General features: G+C 38.5%; 3 long non-coding RNA genes across 3 annotated transcripts in view; all 3 read left to right on the forward strand.

The window, feature by feature from the left end:
- The window catches only part of LOC118534024 (uncharacterized), a 39,874-nt gene extending 39,785 nt beyond the window's left edge, over positions 1 to 89 (forward strand). The window contains exon 4 of the long non-coding RNA XR_013449632.1: positions 72 to 89. This is a non-coding gene — a long non-coding RNA (uncharacterized LOC118534024). The remainder of the gene's footprint in view (positions 1 to 71) is intronic.
- A 109-nt stretch (positions 90 to 198) lies between these two features.
- Positions 199 to 3,827, forward strand: LOC118534026 (uncharacterized). The gene is made up of 3 exons (XR_004916476.2): positions 199 to 252; positions 1,838 to 1,916; positions 3,388 to 3,827. It is a non-coding gene; the product is annotated as an uncharacterized LOC118534026 (long non-coding RNA).
- Positions 3,828 to 5,278: 1,451 nt separating this feature from the next.
- The window catches only part of LOC118534025 (uncharacterized), a 28,688-nt gene continuing 17,384 nt past the window's right edge, over positions 5,279 to 16,582 (forward strand). The window contains exon 1 of the long non-coding RNA XR_004916475.2: positions 5,279 to 5,374. This is a non-coding gene — a long non-coding RNA (uncharacterized LOC118534025). The remainder of the gene's footprint in view (positions 5,375 to 16,582) is intronic.

Genomic DNA, 16,582 nt, shown 5'->3' on the forward strand with positions numbered 1-16,582 from the left:
CTCAATCTTGTTTCATTTAGTAAATTTCATAATGTTAGTTGTATTGACTTCTGTGTTTCTTTCTTTTAAAGGGCAGGTTTTCGGTGTGCAATGTGCAATTCAAGGTTCTATCTTCCTCTGTGAATCAGGAAAATAAATGATGGAGAGGCCTGGGGCAACTCCAAGGCTTGGGTTTGATTTTTCCTTCTGGGGGTAATGGCATGGGATTATCTCAAGTCTCCACAGAAAAAGACAGGAAAAAGGCTTATTCAGGTAAGGGAGGGTTCTATGGTAAAATGCAGATACCCTTTCCTGGGGTTCCTATCAGTCTTTGGTAATTTGGGGAAATGAGGAAAAAGAAACAGATCGAGGAATTGGTTCTTCCCTTATAAAAGGTGAAAGAAACAGAGAGAAAGCTGGGAGGAAAGGGGAATACGAAAAAGTTCGTTAGCTTTATACTTCTGAGCCATTTATTCTTGCCAATTTGGAAAACAAAGCAAGTATATAGAGTTATTATTATTGGTTTTTTTTTTTTAAGATTTATTTATTTATTTTAGAGAGAGAGAGCAGGGAGGAGGGGCAGAGGGGGGAGGTAGAGAGAGATTCCCAAGCAGACTTCCCTCTGAGTGTGGAGCCTGATGCAGGGCTTGATCCCAGGACCCTGAGATCATGACCTGAGCTGAAATCAAGAGCTGGATGCTTAACTGACTGAGCCACCCAGGCACTCCAAGTTGTTATTGTTTTAACCAGTGTAACACATCCGTCTACCCATCTTTAGTTTACTAAAACTAAAATCTTTTATCAATGCATTTGGGTGAATGGTACCATCCTCTAGCCCTGGGTACTGACCCCTTTCAAATCATGAAATGTCGCCATGTGCTCTCACAGAGAGAGCCAGGGTGGGAGATATTAATTGGAAGTCTGTCCCTCTGACACTCATCCATTTGTTTTTATTTGTTTATTTTTAAATTTGTCTACAAACACTTATTTGCTGAGCATTTATTTTGTGAATGGAGGAGCTATCCTAAACCCGTTATTACTGGATTCCAGCATAGTCAGGTGAAGTCTGTTTCTGGAGAAAAGGAAAGATGCAGCACAAGGAGTGGTGATGTTCATATAGGGGACCCAGGGAGAAGGTAGATGGATCATCCCCCAGCTCTGAAAAGCAATGTTCCTGCGGACTAGGTGGTATGTGTGGATAATCAGTGCTCGGCATCTGCTGTACTAGAAGATGATTCTACCTACATGTGCTCTGGCTAGAATATGACTTCTGAATATTGAAAAGTATTCAAAGGTGTACATCATGATGAGACGGTGGTAAGGGAAGCAAGAACCCTTTAAATCTCGGGGGAAAGGAAGTCATGCCCTCTGAACCACAAGGGAACTGGGCAATCTGGTCCCACATTTGGGAGATGAAGCATCTGAGATTCAGAGAGAAGGTGACTTCACCTCAGTTTCCTGTTAAGCAGCAAGGGCATTGAACTCACATCTCCTTATCTTGTGTTTGATGTTTGATGTTTTTTGGCTTTATTTTCCATAAACTGCACTGCCCATGAAACATTATAATACAAATAATCACAGAATCTTAATTATATCATTATATGTTACACATGGTTTTGTTTGGGAAAGCAAAGAATAGGTTCCCAGAAGAAGGCCCATTGAAGTTGGGATGTGATGGGTAAGTAGAGGGGTGGTTAGGTGACAGATGCCAGGGTGGCACTGAGGCACTTTGAAGGCGTGCGTTCTCCAGACAGATGGATATTAGTTTAATTTTACAATAAATTTGTGGGTTGTATCCCATCAAAAGTAAAAAGCAAGAAAAATATTAACAAAACCAATCCCTGGGATTCTTTCATAGATGTCTGTGATGGGCTGCCAGTGAGGAACTCAATCCTGACAACTGCCATGTGATGAGCTTGGAAGGGGACCTTCCCCAGGTGAATCTTGAGATGATTGTAGCTCAGTCCACAGCTGGATCACAACCTTATGAGAGACCTTGAACCAGAGGGTCCCAGATAAGCCACACCCTGATTATGGTCCCAAAGAAACTTTGAGAAAGTTACTGTTGTTGAGGTTGCTCAGTTTTGGGGTATTTTGTGATTTACCAGTAGATAATTAATACATTATTCCTTGCTGGGATCAAGACATGTTCAGCCTCATTTTCATATATCTTCTCCTTGAAGCCTTTGTCCAAAGCCTTGAAAAAGAGGGTCATAAAATTTCTTTTCATAATTGTTCTTAGTAAAGACAGACATCAAACAAACCATTAACCACACAGCTAGACACTTTCTGGCTTTTTCATAGTCATAAAAGTCTGAATCTGAGGTTGATTGACATGGAAACTTCGTTATTCAGACACTATGCCCTAATACCGATAATGCCTCATGTTAAGGCAAGCGCTTTGGGGCTTCTCAGGCCTATGGTGCCCTGCACCTTAGGCTAAAGAAGATGAACAGAAGGTCAGAAGCTAACTCCAGGAAGGGACTGGAAGCTGCTGTCATATTAAATCTTCTCCACACAGCCTTTTCTACTACAGTAGCTCCAGATGGCCTCCTAGGCCACACATTATTTCTCAGTGAGTCAGTTTCCCTGGCTTCCTTTAGGTCAAGGATCCCAAAAGAACAGGAGAGGTAATTTGCAATCTCCTGTAAGCCTATGGCAGTTTTTATGTTAAAATCTAGGGAGACCCTCCTTCCCTGGGGGATTTGGGAGCCGTCTCTTGCCCTCTGCCTCCCCCTTCTCTAAGGGGAAATATTACTGCCAAGCATATTCTCAGAGCTGCTTAAAAAACACATACCCAGCAGCATGTCCTGGAAAAAATAAAGGCAAGAATGAGGATAGGCTATTTCTAGATAAAAATTTAAAAAAATATATGCAGAGAAGAAAAATTAAGCTCATGCAAATTTCCTGCTTCTCCCACAGTTGTAGGGGCCTACATACCAAGAATTTGGTTTTCTTTAATATTTTAATTGTGCAATATTTCAAACTTATCCAGAAAAGAAGAGAATAATATGATGAACTCCTATGTACTTTAACTCATCCTCAACACACGCAGTGAATGTGGACTGTAGATTATTCTTTTTTTTCTTTTTTAAAAATTATTATGTAGATTATTCTTTATGCATTTCCAAGACAGTATATCACTAGTCTCTCTCTCTTTCTCCCTCTCTCACTCTCTCTCTCACTCTGTCTTTCTGTCTCTGTATCTCTGTGTCTCTCTCTCTTTCTTCCAATGTTATTCCAGTGTTATTTCTTGCTGTTTCTTTTTTTCTAGTACCATGGTCTGGGCTGAATGCATAGGTATTGATGTAATATGATTTTGCCTAGATTTCTGTTCATTAATCATTGTTTACTGAATCCTCACAAGAGTGTTATGAAGACAGGACTATTATTAGTTCCATTTTACAGATGCAGGAACTGGCCTAGTGAAATGACGTCACTTGTTAAAGGCCATGGAGATGGCCAGTCTATGATATGAAGGAAGAGCTATCAGAAAATTGATCAATACAGTTTAACAAATACTGTTTCCTCAAAAGGTTTGTTTTCCTCTTTCCTAAAATAGATTTGTTTGTTTTCCATGCAAAAGGAAGTAAGATGAGCCCTCATTTTTACCCTGAAAAAATTCCTACCCTGAAGTAGAAAAGTGAGAGGCAGGGATTATGCTGAGAGCACGTTGTGACCAATAGCCACAGGTCAGCTCAGGACATCCAGCTGGGGTGCTGGGGAATAAAAATAGGGAAGGAGAACAGTTTATTTCAGCTCCGATCAGAATAAGAGCAAAGAAATCAATGTTTACCAAATGAAACTTATCTAGAATAGCACTTATTTCCCACGTCCCATAGGTATTACAAACTGAAACAGGAAATGAAAAGCTATTAAAATAAATGATCCAATAGTGTTCTTTAAACAACCATCAGCACTTTGACGAAAAGGAAACCCATACTGTCCTCTTCTTCTATATTTTCTAAGCTCAAACTCATAGAACTTTCTTGGTAGGTCAGCACTAAATTTGGGTAATGCCTGCTAAGTCCTAGACACTAGTACTTAAAAAGAAGTAGAAGTTAAAAAGAATCTCTATACATGTGGGTGTTATGCTTGCAGGTAATTTGTTGCTAGAGCTAGAGGAAAGTTGAAAACATGGCTATTAAAAAAAATAACATATGAGGGTGCCTGGGTGGCTCAGTTGGTTAAGCGACTGCCTTCGGCTCAGGTCATGATCCTGGAGTCCCAGGATCGAGTCCCACATCGGGCTCCCTGCTCAGCAGGGAGTCTGCTTCTCCCTCTGACCCTCCCCCGTCTCATGCTCTCTCTATCTCATTCTCTCTCTCAAATAAATAAATAAAATCTTTAAAAAAAAAAAAATAACATATGAGACAAGTATTACGTTTTATTTAATTTAATATGCTGTATAGAAATGACTGAGATTTCCAAAAGTCTTCTCTCCCATTTCCTCATGAGCTTTAAAGAAAATGTTGTACCTCTCTTAATCTTGCTTCTTTCCTCATGTTCCACTGAAGTATCTGTGAAAAGTGCAAGGGGAGGAGGACAATAGAGGTAAAGTGAAAATAATAACGATGATGATGATGATGATGATGATGATGATCGTCTCTTTTTCCAGTGTTATTTCTCGTTGGTACCTAAATGATTTTTACATAGTTTTATAGGGCTGGGGGCTTTTTAAAGGCGTTTTAAGGAGGATAGAGTAAAAGTGTTTTGAAAGTATATGACTACATTCTATTTTATACATATATATACACAGAATGTAGTATATATCACATTTTCTTTATACATTCATCTGTTGATGGATGTTTAGGTTTTTTCTGTATCTTGCATGCTCTGAATAATGTGGCAATGAACATCCAAGTGCTAATATCTCTTCAAGACCTTGATTTCAATTCTTTGGGATAAATACCCAGAAGTAAGATTGCTTTTTCACATAGTAGTTCCATTTTCAATGTTTGAGGAACCTCCACAGGGTTTTATCTAGTGGCCGCACCAGTTTGTGTTCTTACCAGCATGGTGCAAGGGTTCCAGTTTTTCCACATCCTCACCAGCACTTGTCTTTGGTCTTTTTGATCACAGCCAACCTGACAGGCACAAGAATGTATCTCATTGTGGTTGTGATGTGCATTTTCTGGAAATGAGGAATTACCAGAGATCTGCTACATGACAGTGTACCTATAGTCAACATTACTATATTTTACACTTAAAAATCCATTGAGGGTAGATCTCATGTTGAATGTTCATACCACCATAAAAAGTGTATGAAGAGATCCAAGTCATTTTGTAATTACTTTTGCAAATCATGTGTCTTCAGTGGTTACATGGAAGTGTTCCAGGCCTGAACCATGTGCATTATGGCTTTATAAGCGATGTATCCAGTCTATAGGAAGAGGTAAGCTCTATTTTTGCTCTGCATTCTTTCTTCCTGTGCCAATTTTTGCCAGCAGTAGGAAGGGTTGATTTAAATGACTGGTTAGTGCAGTGGAAAAGTCCTGAATACAGTAAAAGTAAAATTGTGGTAAATTAAATAAACATGTAAAGAAAGACTTAACAGTTTTGAAGGACTCTGGCTTCAGTTTTTGAAGCTATGCGTGTAATTTCTGCAGCTAAGTTCCCAAATTAAGGTTCCCTTCATTCTTTCAAATTTGTATATGCCTAAGGATGCTTAAAGCAGAATTTTTCTTCAAACGCCTTGTGCAGTTTATCCCCAGAGAAGGTCATTCACAGGGATTTACTCAAGAGGTGACTGGTGTATTTGCAGAATGTTTGACATCCAAGCTTTTGTTTTTGGCTGAGCTGTTAGTAACCTTGGGAGAAGTCCAGCAGAAGTGACCAGAAGTAAGGAAGAAGGCAGGGACTGCTGCTGTGCATTCTCAACACTGAGTGGGAGCAAAAAGCGTTGCTTTCTCAGCCTTGCAATGAGCCCACCAACACTCCATCTTTATTAATACTTATCAGTACACACATGTACATTCATACCAGACTGAATGCAATTCTCATCATGAATCTGGTGCTCCTACATAGTCTTTTAGAAGGTGGTAGGCTTGGGCGTCTGGGTGGCCCAGTTGGTTAAGCGACTGCCTTCGGCTCAGGTCTTGATCCTGGAGTCCCTGGATGGAGTCCCGCATCGGGCTCCCTGCTTGGCAGGGAGCCTGCTTCTCCCTCTGACCCTCCCCCCTCATGTGCTCTCTCTCTCTCATTCTCTCTGTCTCAAATAAATAAATAAAATCTTTAAAAAAAAAAAAAAAGAAGGTGGTAGGCTTAAGAGTTAAAATGTTGACTGTTAAGTGCAAATTATTTACCCAAATGTGGTCATGGTGTAGTGTAGAAAGAGATATAACAAGAGTCAGGACTATGGGAAGGCTATTAAGGAAATCAAAAACAAAATCTTTTCCCAAAACTTTTACCTAACTGAACCAGAACTTCCCATTTAGAGACTTCATTCTAAGGAATTATGGATTATTCTCTTATTCTCTATTATTTTGTAAAATTTGCTTAGACCTAGATAGGCTAAAACAGCAGAATTCCCCCATGTACAAATATATATATATAATCAAACAGGTTGATTTGAGAAAATATATCCAAGGTATATCTTGATGGTAGTTGGTAGTATTACTAAAGGACTCAGCTTTTAAATAATTATACTCCATATTTTGGGCCTCTTCTATTTGTAAAAGAGTTCTAATTTGCTAAAGCTCAATTTCTATAAGTAGCTTTTTAAGACTATAGCTAGGTTGTGAAACAGAGTAGGCATATGGCGTTGCCTAAAGCAAAATCTTGGATCAAACAGTACACAGGTCAACTCTAACCTTTCAGCTGCCTTTGTGAAAGAAAAGAAAAGAAAAAGAAAAGAAAAGAAAAAAAAGATCATCTTTTTTTCTCAATACAATTTACTTCTCTTAGACTATGGTGATAAATTAGTTTAAAAAATTAGGTATTTTACTGATGGTTGTGTCAATGTTTTTCTTAATAAATATACAAAAATCTGATGTTGACGATGTGCTGATACCCTCTAGTGTGTTACTATTCTCAATACACAACCTGCACAAGCATATGCATTGGCTCCAGGGTTTGGTGTTAGTACGGAAAACTAATGAGTAAGTCTTTCCATTTCTATTTCTTAGGTCCTGCCTACTGAGAATTAGATGGTGCTGACCATTTGTGGTGGCAGGAGTGATGCTCTGATACCTTTACCTGGCAGAGGTGGAATGCCTGGAGGTTGTAAGGGTCTCTACAGAGTATCTTGGAATATCAATAAAACATAAATATTTCAGTCTCTATCAGGCATCATCTTATATTGGATCCAATATTAGCAAGTTGAATCAAGTTTTGAGGATTAAATAACTATGAAAGAAAGACTTAAACTTGAGAAAAATTCAACCCAATAATTTATTTCTTGATGACAGTTGGGTAAAGTGCACCTTTTAAAGCAGCAGAGTATTTCAGTCAGTTTTCTACATGAGTGGAGGTTGATCACCTCCTCCCTCCTTTGAGGCAAGGTCAAAATATTAGCATTTGACTTAACCAGGAGCTCCATTTCCACTAAGGGAAGAAACCAAAAAGCTGAAAGCAACCACGGTTGTCATTGGGCTATCCATATATATTCTTTTTCCTCTTCTTCTGGGGGTATTTTGAGATTGCACTTGAAGTCAGGTATGGCCGTTAAGACTTATCTTGTACAATGAAATGTAAATGAAAGTAACTTGTGCTGGAGAAAACTCTTCAGGCTTGGCCTTCCACTGAGGTTGACTTGGAGCAGAGCTCCCAGCGAATGGGCATGTACTATACAAGAGAAATAAGCCTTTTAACCTTAGGAGTTGAGAGTAGCTTCTCAAATGTTAGTGTTCATCAGAATCACTTGAAGGACTTTTTAAACTGATTGCTGGGTCCACCTCCAGAGTTTCTCATTTAGTAGGTTGGTGGGGAATGTGAGGATCTCTAGCAAGCTGCCAGATGATGCCAATGCTGTTCATCCAAAGTCCATGCTTTAAAAACAACTACTTAGGCTATCTTGACTGAGGCAGGGAGGATGCCCTGATTTATGTAAGTGAATATAAATGATGACCATGCTTTGGTAATTTATTCTATGGTAGGTACTGTATTTCTTCACAGTAATCCTAAGAACTATGTTACATTAATATAATCCATTTTACAGATTAAAAACTCAAGACTTCTAGAGTTTTAACTATTGCCCAGTCTTTTATTTATTTTTTATTTTTTTTAAAGATTTTATTTATTTATTTGACAGAGAGAGAGAGACAGCGAGAGAGGGAACACAAGCAGGGGGAGTGGGAGAGAGAGAAGCAGGCTTCCCGCCGAGCAGGGAGCCCGATGCGGGACTCTATCCCAGGACCCTGGGATCATGACCCGAGCCGAAGGCAGACGCTTAACGACTGAGCCACCCAGGCGCCCTATTGCCCAGTCTTTTAGATAATAACTGGCAGAGTTGAAATCTCAGGCTGCCTGATATTAAATATTATACTTGTATTAATCTATTTTTGTATGATTCAGACTCTTTTGAAGGTGTTTGATCACCTAAATAATGCTGTCTATCAAAGTACTGGGTTTTGAAACCTATTCTCATTTAGTAAGATTATACTGAGTCACTTCATTTCAACATAATTATATTTTAGGATAATTATGTTCTTTCTAGATGTGGTAGAGGCCTCAAAGATGAATAAAGTCCTGTATGTTTTCATAGAATTTGCAGTCTTTTAAAGTAAATATCTCAAAAGCAAGTCAACTTATAAATGCATTAGGACAAGAATAAACAAAAGACTATAGGAGTCCAGAGGAGGGGGGATTCCATCCAGAGAGTGGATGAGAGCCTATGAACTGAGCTGTAAAAAGTGATGGGTCTTTAGAGCAAAGTGAGAAGGAAACTGTACAATTGCAATACTGAGCTACAAATCACCACTGAGAAGATTGGTTTGATCTGTAATTTTTTTAATTAAAAAATATCCTTGGGACACTTTAATTCTTGAAAGGTTAATTAATAGATGTATTGAGTGTTATGGTAAGGATTAATGGAGGTGGTGCTGGAGGAATAATAAGGAATTGGAAGTACAATGTAGATTTTCTGCTAGGTCATGCTCCTCTGAGACAGTTAAATGTGATGGCGGTGACAGTACCAAGTTCCAGATGATATTTCTAAGTAAATTGTTTAAATCCTCAGTCTAGTTGTTTTTTTAATATGAAAATGTAATAGCTAATAACTTTAGAAAGTGCACACAGATGAAAATGATTTGTGGAGATATTGATTTAAAATATATTTGTCCCCAGTTAGGTCCCGTGGAGTAGCTTAGTAGCTTAGTGTAAACTGGAAAGGAGCTGGAATTTCTCTTGGAAAGGATCTTCTAGCATCTTGTGCCTTTCATAAAATAACTGGCACTTGTTAAGAAGCTAACGCTTGCCAGAAATAAATGGAGCTGTTTTTGTGATGCTTTTTTCACACAAACATGTCCCAGTGAGGTCAATGTGTCAGCTGCCTCATAAAGTTGATTGGGTTTTGAATCTTACTTTATAGTAACCGCTTGCTTGAAGCATGTCCAAAATGTTTTGAAACTGCCAATAAAACCATTAGTTGACCATCTATAGGGACATTACTGTGAAGTGCCTAGACTGTTTTTTCCTCCAAATCTTCTCCACAATACTTCTCCCTTGAATCACCAACACATCAGTAATTCTAGGCTGACAAGTGGGGACTATGGGAAAGTAGGTGGATTTCACTCAGTGGAGTCTAGACACGAATCCCAGCATGCCTTCTGCAGGTGAGAGAAATGAAGTCATCAGGGGTGTGGACTCTGCGCTTACACCATTTGGATTAGATTTCACAACTCCACCTTTTATTAGGGAAGATACAGAGCATTATTTCTGTTTGAGGAAATTAAGATCATGATGGACTTTGGATTTACATAGACTCTTGTCCAAATCTGAGCTTTACTACTTACTAGTGGGACACCCTTGGATAAGTCCCTTAACTTCCCTAAGGCACAGGCTGCGAGGGCCAGGGAAGCTTTGTGGAAGAGATAAATGTGGAAGACCTAGAATATGGAGGTGATTCTAAGATATCCAAAATCCAAAGCTGCATTTGACAATATTTGTGCCAACAAATGCTTGTATTACTCCTCAGTCCATCCCTTGAAATGTGGACTTAGAATATTCAGAAGAGAACACGTTTTATGTCCATTAACATGTCAGGTCATGAGCATGGGGATCAATATTATTGAACCCTAAGACATAGCCCATCTTTACTTTTCAGACTCTGACTAGTTGGGATTTGACTACTCTAAGACAGTGGACAGTAAGGGCTGGCGGGGGACAGAAGTGAGAGAAAGGCATGCAATAAAATGTCATTAGAGATCCTCTAAGTCTGTGGCTTTTTTCTTCCTTTTCTTGAAACAGATCTGGGCTATAAAAAAGGATCATATTTAAAGTGAGCTAAATGGAACCTTTATTTGAGTAATCACAAAACATATTGTCTGTTTCTACTTTTTCAGAATCTCTCTAAATTTCTCACATGGTATTTATTTTCCCATATTATAATTCAAGATGTCATATTTCTAAATTTCAGTTTACTTGGTAAAACCTATCGGATTCTGTTAGAGACCTGTTAACTAAAAAAGAGTAAGATTGCCTACTCATTCCAACCTGATCCAATTGCTTGAACTAAAAAAATAAGGAAAAACATAAACAATTTTGACAAGCAGCACTGTTAACAATGAGCGGAAGTATCAGTGGATTTATTGGGAAATCCTCTATAGAAAATTTTCCTCTGCAGGAAAAAAAAGATTAGCCTTCCAGGGCTTATGAGAGAAGATTTATCAATATTGTCCAAATTAATTCTAGAGAATGGTAAAAATGTCACAAAAAGTATGTTTTGTCATTTGGGAAACATTATGTTAAGCATATTTAACTTTAGGACTTGCCAGAGGCTTTAACATACTACCGCACATTAAGACGCTCCAATGTATTTGACAACAGGAACATTTTTCTCTTGGGCCTTATTTCAGGACTAATCTTCAGTAGAGGACATTTGGCAAAGCTGATTTAGAGGGCTTACTTTCATGCTGATTGTTTCAATCTAATAAGTAGGATAGGGCACACACCTAATCTTTAAAGGGTGATATTATGAAACTCATCACATGACTTTGTATTTTGCAGCTTGGTGTTTCTGTCAGAGTTGTAGATGGATCAAGGCATTGAGCCAAAATAAATAGCCTTGGAAGGTACTCTTAGTTGTTGCCCCCACCCCTAGGGGTACTCTAGGTTGTTGTCCTACTACCTAGTATTAGTGCTGCTTCCTGAAAGCAACGTTTGCTTCTTTCTGGGGCTGGGAGTAGGAGTGCAGTGTTAAGTGTAATAATTGTGTTGCCCCTTTGACAGCTTCCCTTGCAGCAAGGGGTGACTAGGTGACTCAGTTATGGTCAAATACACAAAATGGGAGCACTATGAGTAAAGGTTAAGCATCCTAATGGGAGACAATTCTCAGGTACCATACCTTTCCATTTCTGCTTGCATCAAATGTGTTTAGATTTCTTGTGTTCATCCTGTGAAGGTGAGGTGAGAGCAATAAGGGTGAAGATAGTGGAGCAGGGCAGGGGAAAATGGTTTCTTGGTGGCTACTGCCCTAACTGTGAGTGTCTTCACAGTAGATGTTACTATCTTAGGCAGCTCAGAATTTTCAATATATGTATTTATTTGTATTCCCTAATATAAGCATCTTTACCTCATTTTCTTTATCCAAACTCTGTTCTTCATATTATAAGTGTTCAAAATCAGCAAGGGCCTTTCTTTGAATGTTTTGAACTGTGACCAAAAAAGCTGGTAACTTTTTCTAACATATGCACCATTCAAACAGCTTCTGTTTGATTTTTCTTTGTCTTTTTTTGTGTGTGTGGATGAAGGCTAAGCAGGTCGAAGACTGCTAAGAAATGTACTTATGTTCCTCATAGGCCCAAGGGTTAGACCTGTAATATTTTAATGAAAAAAAAAAAGAAATATAAAGAAAAAATGGACAGCATGTACTGTGTAAATATAGTTAATAAATTCGAGTTATCACATCCAGCACATTCACTAATTGATGATCATATACCATTGGCCTGCTCATGCAATAGCTACATCAATTCTCCCAACCAGTGCTGAGTCAGCTGGTAAGATTGCTGATTTCTTTACAACTCTTTGTGTCTATGGTGGGACAAATTGTTTTATATATATACTATATACCTCAGGGTATCATATAGGAAGGTATTATATAACTATTTTCCTGCAATTAATAAGTACTTGGGGGTGGGAATGCTTTGAAACTATATCAATATCCTGTCTCCTCTTGTTGTTACAAAGACCTTGAAACCATATGCTTCAAGAACCAAAGCAAATATTACTATTTTTTTTTAAGATTTTATTTATTTATTTGAGAGAGACAGAGATAGAGACAAAGATAGTGAGAAGAGAGCATGAATGGGGAGGAGAGGGAGAAGCAGGCTCCTGCTGAGCAGGGAGCGCGACGCGGGGCTTGATCCCAGGACCCTGGGATCATGACCTGAGCTGAAGGCAGACGCTTAACGACTGAGCCACCCTGGCGTCCCTACTATGTTATTTTAATAGTGATTTTCTAGTTTCCTTATTCCTCCTATATTTATTGAGATTGTTCCATAAGGAAGAATTATCCCTTTTCCTCCATTTATTCATTTATTCTTTTATGTACTTATATTAACATGGTCCCATGGATATGTGTTTTAGCCTTTGGATTATGATCCAAACTTTTGATACTCATATTGCTCAAATTCTTCTAGTTATGACCACTGGAGCTCTTTCAGATTAGTTCCTGTGTTCTTTCAACATACTCCCATTGTATTTGGAAGGGTGGGAAGGGACTCCTTTATTTTGCATACCACAAGATACTCTGGGGTGATCCTGTTTTGCTTGTCTTAGTCCTGAAAAGAATCATCTCTCCAAGAAGATTGTGTTTGTCGGAACATGGAATACAGAAACTAAGTTGTAGGTATCAGGGGTTCTTTTTTTTAAAGATTTTATTTATTTATTTTTGAGAGAGAGAGAGAGAGAGAGAGCACATGAGTGGGGGGAGGGGCAGAGGAAGAAGCCAACTCACCGTTGAGCAGTGAGCCTGATGTAGGACTCAATCCCAGGACTCTGGAATCATGACCTGAGCTGAAAGCAGACACTTAACCGACTCAGTCACCCAGGTGCCTGGCATTAGGTGTTCTTTTAGCTACTGTGGTGGCACAGCTCCTTGGTTCTTCTCGTGAACATACCTGACAAATATATGAATGTATACTAACCCACCTCCAAATAATTATTTGCATATACTATTTATATATAAAAAATAGTTTGTAATAATATCCCTGATTCCAGTTTGGCAATTCAGTCTTTACTTTTGCAGCTTCTTTCTCTGACAATGAGGAACTAACTCTCATTCAACACTAATGTACACATAGAGTTGCTAATTCTTAAAGAAATTGACCAACCAGAATACAGTTTTTGTGAGTGGTCTTTAAGTCTTAAGAGTATACAATCAAAACACTGTTTCCAAAGTTATTTAGGTCAGCTCCTTTCTTTCCCATCCCCTTTTGAGGAGTGAGTAATTCACTGGCAACACAGAATCTCTTGTCACAGTTTTTACTATATCTTGAATTCCCTGCATATCCTGGTAGATTTGAAAAAATCCAAATAGTAAAACTTATTCTGTGTTGTGTACAGTTCTATCATTTGGGGAAAAAATGCACAGAGTCATGTATTTACCAACACAGTTCACATTTAATATGATCATTGAAAAAATTGAACTACAGTCTGCCATATTGTTCATGTGTGTGTTCCATTTAATTTTGTTTGTTTTCTTCTATTTTTCTGTCTTCCTTTGGATTATTTGGACATATTTATGATTAATCTCCTCTATTAATTTATTATTAAAATTCTAAAAAAGTATAATGGTTTTCCTAGGATTATACATCTTACATTATATATCTTTATTCAATTAAATACTACCTTAAAATAATGTTATACAGCTTGAATGTGTAATTTAAGATCATACAACTGTGTAGTCTCAAGTCTTTTCATTCTTTTTGCTATCATATATTTTGCATGTTCTATAAATACACACATTTTTAATGCCTGAAGAATTTCCTTTAACATTTCTGTACAATCTGAATCAACATTCAGATAATATAATCCAATATTTATGACAGTATTTTTCCAAGTCCTGCCTTAGAATAATACTGGTGTCAATAATACCAGGTGCCATTATCATATATTTTATATTTACATGTTATAAATATAAAATACATTATTACTATTTTTGCCTTAAATAACCAGTTATCTCTTAGAACAATTAAAAATAAGAAAAATGAGTTTTATGTTACTTTCATTTATGCCATCTCCAATACTCATGATTTCGTTGTGTGGAGCCAAGTTTTCAACCATTATCAGGTTGTTTTTCTGAAAAATTCCCTTTGTTATTTCATATAGCATGTATCTTCTGGTAAGGAACACCCTCAATTTTTGTTTTGGATTTTCTGAATCAGTGTTTACTTTTCCTTTGTTCTTTATAGTTCTGGGTTGTCAATTGTATTTATTGAACTCTTTTTTTTAGCACTTTAATGATACCATTCCATTTTCTTCTAGGTTATGTGATTTTGAACAAGAAGTCTACTATAATTCTTATCTGTGTCATCATTCATTGACTTCTTTTGGTTTCTCCTTCCTTTCAAGATATTCTCTTTGGTTTTAAGTAATTCAAATAAGAAAGACATAGGGTATTTGTGTTGTGTGTGTGTGTGTGTGTGTGTGTGTGTGTGTGTGTGTGTGTGTGTGTGTTTGCAGGGCTGTGGAGCTTGGCACTCTCTTAGCTTTTTAGATCTGCAATTAATTTTAGAAAGTTCTTGGTCATTACCTCATCAGGTATGTACTCTGTCCTGCTCAGACCTCTCTTTTTCTTCTGGGATTCCAGTTACTCAGATGTTAGAGCACTTGATATTGTCACAGAGCTCTTAGTTACACTGCTTTTGTTATTGTTTGTTTTCATTTTTATTTTTTAGCTTTTCACTTTGTTTCTGAGTATTTTCCATTGACAATCCCCAAAGTCACTGATTCTTTCTTTCACAATATTGAGTCTTCTGATGAATCTCTCAAAAGTAGTCCTCATCCTAGTTGCTATATTTTTCATTTGAAACATTCATATTTGAATCTCTCTTGTAGCCTCAGTCTCTCTGCTGAAACTCTTCCTCTGATCTTGCCTGTTTTCCACCTTTTTAAACCTGGTAGCCTATTCATTATAATTACTTGAAATCTGCTTAAGAATGGTTCCAACCTTTGTCAGATCTGAGTCTGGAAATGATGATTGCTTTCTCTTTTGAAAGTGTATTGTAGGGGCATCTGGGTGGCTCAGTCGGTTAAGCATTTGCCTTCAGCTCAGGTGAGCCTCACATTGGGCTCCCGGCTCAGCCAGGAGCCTGCTTCTCCCTCTCCTCCTGCCCCTCTCCCCACTCATTCTCTCTCTGTCAAATAAGTAAATAAAATCTTTTCTTTTTAAAAAAAAGTGTGTTGTAGGGGTGCCAGGTGATGCAGTCAAGTTAAGTGTCTGACTCTTGGTTTCAGCTCAGGTCATGATCTCAGGGCTCTGTGCTCAGCTTGGAGTCTGCTCCAGACTTTCTGTCCCTCTCCCTCTGCTCCTACCCCCTGCTTGCGTGCGCATGCTCTCTTGCTCTCTCTCAAATAAACTTTTTAAAAAACAGTGTGTTGTATTTTCTTACTTTTTGTAGGACTCATAATTTTTTGTAGCAAGGTGAGTATCTTGGGAAGGACAGTGGAGGCTGAGGTAAGTAGTTCGGTGCTAGGTAACCCATTAATGGGTAAAATGTTCCCTCTTCTAGGACTTTACAGTGAAGTTTGGCGTTATTCTAATTGGGACTTGGGGTTTGAAGTTTGTGGTCAGTCTGGCTATCCTCAGTGTGACACAGGCTTCAAACTCCTCTAGCAAAACTTTGTGCTTAAAGTAGGGGCTTATATGCCAGATAGCTTTTCTCAGTGTCTATTCCACGTGGAGCTTTTGTCCTCCATCTCAAAAAGACCTCAAAAAGGTCTCCCACCTTCTCGTCCCTCTCCTACCCCTTCTAGCATGATTTCCTCGTTACTTGTTATTCGATGCTTGTTACCTCAGCAGCGGCAGGCAGGTAGGGCCTTATCTGGTTATTCTTTTTTTTTTTTAAGAGTTTTTTTTTTTTTAAGATTTTATTTATTTATTTGACAGAGAGATAGAGCCAGAGAGCACAAGTGGAGAGAATGGCAGAGGGAGAGGGAGAAGCAGGCTCCCCACTTGAGCAGGGAGCCCGATGCAGGGCTCAATCCCAGGACCCTGGGATCATGACCTGAGCCGAAGGCAGACGCTTAACCATCTGAGCCACCCAGGCGCCCCTTATCTGGTTATTCTGATGAAGCCTCGGTCTCAGTGACACCATGCCCCCGCGTCTGCGGTCCTGTCAGTGCTCCTAACACCCCTTGGCCGTAGTTGTGGGTCCAGCGCCTACCCCTGCCTGTCCTTCAGGGGTAGATTTTTTTCTGGTTTTTCCTCCAGGTTTTCACTAGT

This window comes from Halichoerus grypus, chromosome 7 (assembly GCF_964656455.1).
Source record: "Halichoerus grypus chromosome 7, mHalGry1.hap1.1, whole genome shotgun sequence".
Classification (NCBI taxonomy): domain Eukaryota; kingdom Metazoa; phylum Chordata; class Mammalia; order Carnivora; family Phocidae; genus Halichoerus; species Halichoerus grypus.